This window comes from Lupinus angustifolius, chromosome LG06, assembly GCF_001865875.1.
Source record: "Lupinus angustifolius cultivar Tanjil chromosome LG06, LupAngTanjil_v1.0, whole genome shotgun sequence".
In the NCBI taxonomy this organism is placed as follows: Eukaryota; Viridiplantae; Streptophyta; class Magnoliopsida; order Fabales; family Fabaceae; genus Lupinus; species Lupinus angustifolius.
This window is the reverse complement of record NC_032014.1, coordinates 7,723,408-7,730,014: the sequence shown is the minus strand read 5'-3', so window position 1 is coordinate 7,730,014 and position 6,607 is coordinate 7,723,408. Positions and strand designations below refer to the sequence as shown.

At 37.6% G+C, this 6,607-nt stretch overlaps 1 long non-coding RNA gene across 1 annotated transcript; it reads right to left on the bottom strand.

The window, feature by feature from the left end:
• On the bottom strand, positions 4,850-6,161 carry LOC109349479. The gene is made up of 3 exons (XR_002107974.1): positions 6,082-6,161; positions 5,329-5,549; positions 4,850-5,232 (listed from the first exon to the last, which is right to left on the bottom strand). It is a non-coding gene; the product is annotated as an uncharacterized LOC109349479 (long non-coding RNA).

Sequence of the window (6,607 nt, the reverse complement as noted above, 5' to 3'; positions counted from 1 at the left end):
CCACCACTCAGCCAAAGGTAACCATTTAGATCACTATTGTGGAGAATCTGTACACATGCACCTTAAGTAAGTTTCCAAGCATCTATTCACGACCTCAGTCTGTCCATCAGTTTGAGGATGGTAAGTTTTAGATAGGTTTAATTGAACACCTTGGAAAACTATCAACTCTTGCCAAAAATGGCTAATGAAAACGGGGTCCCTATCACTTGTTATGGAGTCAGGGAACCCATGTAATTTGAATACATTGTCCATAAAGGATTGAGCCACTATTCCAGCAGTATAAGGATGTGATAAAAGCATGAAATGAGCAGCTTTACTAAGCCTATCCACCACGACAAAGATAACCTGCTTACCGTGTGAATTAGGAAGACCCTCTATGAAATTCATAGTAATGTGTTACCAAACATGACCAGGAATGGGCAAGGGTTACAAGAAACCAGGAGTAGCAAATGTGTCATACTTGCATTGTTGGCATACTTGGCATTGTTGAATGAACTGCTTGATATCCTTGTTCAATCTCTTCCATGCAAGATGGATTTAACTCTTTTAGTTGTAGCATTCCTGCCATAATGACCCCCTGCAACAGCATTGTGGAACCATTGAAGTAACTCTTATCTGAGTACTAGATCCTGGCCAACTACTAGCTTCCCTTTCCTTCTTAATTCACCACCAGTTCAAGTATAATGTTTGTGTGAAGTTGAGTCCAATTGCTGATGAGATATGATCATAGCAAGGCCTGGATCAGATGCCCAAGTGGATGTGATCCTGTCCAATACATTAGAGTGAATATCATGAATCACCAAAGCCAAATATTCCCCTTCCTCCCTTCTGGATAATGCATCAGCAACCACATTTTCTTTCCCCTGTTTGAACTCAATTGTGAAATCAAATTCCATTAGCTTAATCAACCATTTCTATTGGAAAACAGTTCTGAGCCTTTGGTCTAACATATACTTCAAACTCCTATGATCAGTCTTGATGATGAAATGCCTATTAAGTAATGTCACCATTTTTGCACTGCAAACACTACAACTATGACTTATTTTTCATAAGTGGAGAAGGATTGTTGCTGCTGATTCAATAACCTACTGATGAAGGCAATTGGATGATGTACTTGCATCAAGACAATACCTATTCCATGGCGTGAGGCATCCACTTCTACAATGAATCCCACTGAAAAATCAAGTAATGCTAAAACTGGTGCAGAGCAGAGTAACTGTTTTAACTCTTGGAATGCACCCTGACAGAAATATACCATATGAACCCTTCTTTCTTGAGCATATTAGTTAATGGTCTTGCCACTATCCCATAATTCCTCACATATCTTCTGTAGTATCCAGCCAAACCCAAGAACCCCCTCAGTTGCTTTATAGTAGTAGGCATTGGCCAATCCTACACTGCTTTGATCTTAGTAGGATCAGTAGATACTCCTTCTGCTGAAATAAAATGCTCTAAGCACTCTACTCTCGAGACCCCAAAAAACACTTAGATTGCTTAGCAAACAAACTGTGATGCCTCATAGCAGCTAAGACCTTTTCCAAATGGACAAGATGTTCTTTCAAATCATGGCTGTAGATGAGTATGTCATCAAAAAATACCAAAAGGAATTTCCACAAAAACTCCTTAAACACTGAATTCATTAAAGTTTGAAAAGTAACAGGGACATTAATAAGGCCAAAGGGCATTACCAAATATTCATAATGACCACTATGAGTTTTGAAAGCAATTTTGTGTACATCCAAAGGGTCCATTCTAACCTGATGGTAACCTGCCCTTAAGTCAATCTTTGAGAATACAGTAGATCCATGAAGCTTATCCATCAAATCCTCTACTAAAGGGATAGGAAGTCTATCCTTGATAGTGCCCTTGTTCAGTTCCCTATAGTCAACACATAACCTCCATGAACTATCATTCTTGCCCACCAAGTTAACAGGGCTAGCATAGGGACTGCTACTACTCTGTATCATCCTGCTTCTAACATTCCCTGTACTATTTTATCAATAACATCCTTCTGTTGTCTTGCATACCTATATGGTCTCTTGTTCACAGGGTCACTGAGCTTCATCAATGGAATTCGATGATCATATCCTTCTCTCCTAGGAGATAACAGAGTAGGGATGAGGAATAAATCTGCATATTGCTTGAGAAGATCAGCAATTGACCCATGAATCTCTTGTTGCCCCGCATGAGTAGTCAAAGAGTGAATTATCAACCCCTCTTCAGCACAAACTTGGATCATTGATAATTGCACACCCTTCACGACCTTCTCCATATGCTGATGTTTTACACTCTTACACCCCAATTGAGAAGAACCCCTTAGGACATGCCTTCTACCTTGCACAGAAAATTCCATAGATAATTTGTCAAAATTCTATGTGATATCCCCCAATGTAACCAACCATTCGACCCCTAAAACCACATGCAACATCCTAATGGAATTAGCATAACATCCAAGGTGAATGCAGTGTTTTGTATGATCCAACTAAAGTGCCTCACCACATGAGAAATCTGCACCTTGGTTCCATCTGCCACTGTGACCATCAAAGGTTGTAAGTCATCAATCTTGCATCCCATCTGTTTGGCCATGTTGATATCCAAGAAATTGTGAGTACTACCACTGTCAATCAGTATATGCAATGGCTTCTTGTGATATTTCTCTGTGATTCTCATAGTTCTGAAATGTGGACTCCACTTAAGGCACTGACCGAAATCTAAGGCTAATCAAATTGCTCTTTTACCTCCTCATTGACACTGATCAATCCCTGACCTTCATCATGTGCATCATCCACTTCCAATAGGTGGATTTGCAATTTCTTATGTGATAACCCATGCTCTGGTGAATAAGGTTCATCACAAAAGTAGCATAACCCTTTAGTCCTTCTCTCATTCATAAAAGTTGGAGATAAGTTCCTTGCAAACCTTGTTTTTGGTTTTGCCTGCTCTGGTTCTGTACTTGTACTTGGTTTAAGTCCCAACAATGGCTAAGTCCCAACAATGGCTAAGTCCCAACAATGACCTTTGTGTCATTGATGGTTTGACTTTTAATGTCAACCCAACTTGCAGTAGTACTATAGAAAGTACTCATATAATTTAGCCAATGCAAAAGTCTTCCTCACTGATTGTGGTTAGAACATCCTCACCATCATTTGCACCTCATTCTTCAACTCCCTACAAAACAACTCAAGGTATATTTTGTTGGAAGATTCAATCTAGTAATGATTGCATCAAACTCTTCATGATACTTGCTAATTGACTGCTTCTGCTTCAACTCAGCCATAGGATCATCACAGACTTCACCAAACCTTTCCATGATTACCTTCGCATACTCCCCTAACCAGGCAATGAATTCCACAGTGACTTCACATACGCATGATGTCATTCCCTTCAAAATGAATAATAGCCAACTTGACTTTAAATTCTTCATGAGTATCATCAATCATAAAGTATGTCTCACATTGGTAAAATCATTCTTTTACATTATCCCCACTAAATTTAAGAAAATCAATTTTTGATAACCTAGTGTGCCAAGAAAAAGATTTCTCTTGCCTATTTCCCCGTTCTGATTGGTAATGCTTTGATCTCCATGTCGAACTTTCCTCCTCCCTGTGCTTATAGAATAATTCTTTAACAGAATTCTTTAAAGACTCTCCTAAAGTTCTTTGTAAATAACCAGCCAACTCAACCAACTTCAACCTTTCAGAGATACAATTTTCAAGTCGTTCCTCCACCTCCCTTGCCGCTGCTTGCACATGTGTAACTTCTGCCATGAATCCTCCCAAGATTTTTTTTTTGCTCTAGATACCAATTGTTATGGATGTAGGTGAATTGAGGAATTCTAACACGAATTCGGCAATTCCAAGAACAAGTAGAAATTCTTATAGAAAATCTCCAATATGAAATTCTCTATCACTTCTATGCCTATCAGCCACTTGCTTCATTCTGTTCTGTGCTCTCATGAGATGGAATTTGAGAATTTTGAGCTGGAATTCTGGTCTGTGCTTCAATCATTACCAATAAGATAGTTCAAATTCTTCTTCTTTTCCATAAGAATTTCTACTTCTTGTTCCTAGAATTTCCGAATTCGTGTTAGAATTCCCTAATTCACCTACATCCATAACAATTGATATCTAGAGCAAATTTTTTTCCTAGGAGGATTCATGGCAGAAGCTACACATATGCAAGCAGCGACAAGGGAGATGGAGGAAAGGCTTGAAAATCGCATCCCTGAAAGGTTGGAATTGAAGTTGGTTGAGTTGACAGGTTCTTTGCAACGAACTTTAGGAGAGTTTTTAAAGAATTCTGTTGAAGAATTGTTCCAGAAGCACGAGGAGGAGGAAAGTTCGACATGAAGATCAGAACGAGAAAATAGGCAAGATAATTTTTTTCCTTTCTTGCCACACTAGGTTATCAAAAATCGATTTTCCTAGATTTAGTGGGGATAACATAAAAGAAGCGCGCTTTACCATTGTGAGACATACTTTATGATTGATGATACTTCTGAAGAATTTAAAATCAAGTTGGTTATTATGCATTTTGAAGGGAAGACATTAAAATAACATCCTGCGTATGTGAAGTCACTATGGAATTCATTGCCTGGTTGGGGGAGTATACGAAGGTAATCATGGAAAGGTTTAGTGAAGTCCGTGATGATCTCAATGGCTGAGTTAATGCAATTGAGGTAGAATGGATCAATTAGTGAGTATCATGAGGAGTTTGATGCAATCATTACTAGATTGGACCTTCCAGCAGAATATACCTTCAGCTATTTTTCTAGGGGTTGAAGAATGAGGTACAAATGATGGTGAGAATATTCCAACCACAATCAGTGGGGCTTTGCATTGGCTAAACTATATGAGTCTTCCAGCAGAAAACCATTCATGTATCTAGTTGATATAGGATACAAAAACATAGCTGGAATTACCATGTTGCTGAATACAAGGCTGGGAAAACACTCAACAAAAGTTGGAATGGCTCATAGGTAAAACAAAATGCGAGCTGTTTGTACTGTATTCTAGTCTAGAAGACATATAGAATCTAACAAAATGTAAATTACCAAAAAATAAAGAAAGAAATAAAAATGAAGAAAGTAATGCAATAATGGAAAACCATAAGCCCATAACATGGTTAGACCTGATTAGCCACATCCTCTAAATTGTTACCCAGCTTTCTGAGAGCCTCGGCATAAGAACCTGAGAGTTGTAAATTACCAATTGCATTTGGCAATGCCCTGCCCTGTACAATACCAAAAGCTAGAATTAAAAAATAAAGAAAGAAATAAAAATGAAGAAATCTAAATAAAATAAAGAAAACAAAAAAAAAAGAACCTACAGATACTCCATAGACATATAATAAGCTTGCTTAACATTAATCTTCTCATAATAGTCATATGTTGCATTCCAATTTATGATGAGTGAATCACAGACACTTTGTGCAGTGGTACGCCTTACCGAGCTCAAACTTCTCTAGAGAAAAGGATGTCTTGAACTCAGCATGATATTAGAAGCTAGAAGCAATAGATGCAGAATCTGCTACAAAATTATCCAAAGTGCCTGCAATTGTTAAGCTAGACTTTACTTACAAATTTGGATGTTTTATCTCAATAAAAACAAAAGATTGGGAGAAGATTAGAGTATATCATCCTTTTAATTTCAAGAGGACACTGCTATAATAGGGGAGGTGTAATAGGAAAAGTGAGTATTGGAATTCTCGGCCACGATGCGTAAAGCAATCCTATTTGGAGGGATCAAGACACCCTAGCCCGATGGAAGTATATTAGTCCCTTCATTTCTTATATTCCCTATTGAAGTATTTTGAACTTTTTCTATGCATCGAAGGTGCAATCAAGCCATCCTTCCAGGAGGAAAACAAAAAGATCTCTATTCCCTATTGAAGTTAAAGGCTGAGGAACAAGTGTCTATCAATGCCAATAACCCAGAATAGGAAAATACCTTTGATTTAATTGTGAACACGCTATTGTATAACCGAAAATGACAGCCCTCATTGCATATGTACTAAGGCTTCGGTAATCCTAAAAAATATAAGCTAAAAAAGCTTTTCATAGAAGATTAAAAAAAAGCTTACATCCATTGACAACAAAATTCATCAAGTGAAAAACCTTCCGTGTTGTCCACCCATATTCAGGTATCCTCATTTGAATTTGCATCAGTTGTACCTAATATTAAAACAAACAAATTACAACTGAAGGAAAATTGGCATAAACCACACGCTATACAAACATCAGATTTTCACAAAATTCACATGTGTGACATCATGGCATACTCATTTTATTATGCAGATGGAAAATGTTGATGAAGATTGACACTCAAAAATGGGTTATTGTGTTTTGACTTGAGTGTGTCATATCCCTCTGATCAATCACATAAGCCCCAGTGACTTGAGTGTGGTTTTAAGTTTTAACAATAATATCTATCATCTTCCAACAAGACAGATTTCTAACAATAATATAAATGCAAAGATCTGCAAGCAGTTATGCTAATAGAAACTAAATACCTCCAGAGCATCCTTGAACTTGAGCATCCAAATCTCAACTTTACCATATTGTTGAAACTGTTCCCAAATTAGTGTCACTTGCCAATAGCATACCAAT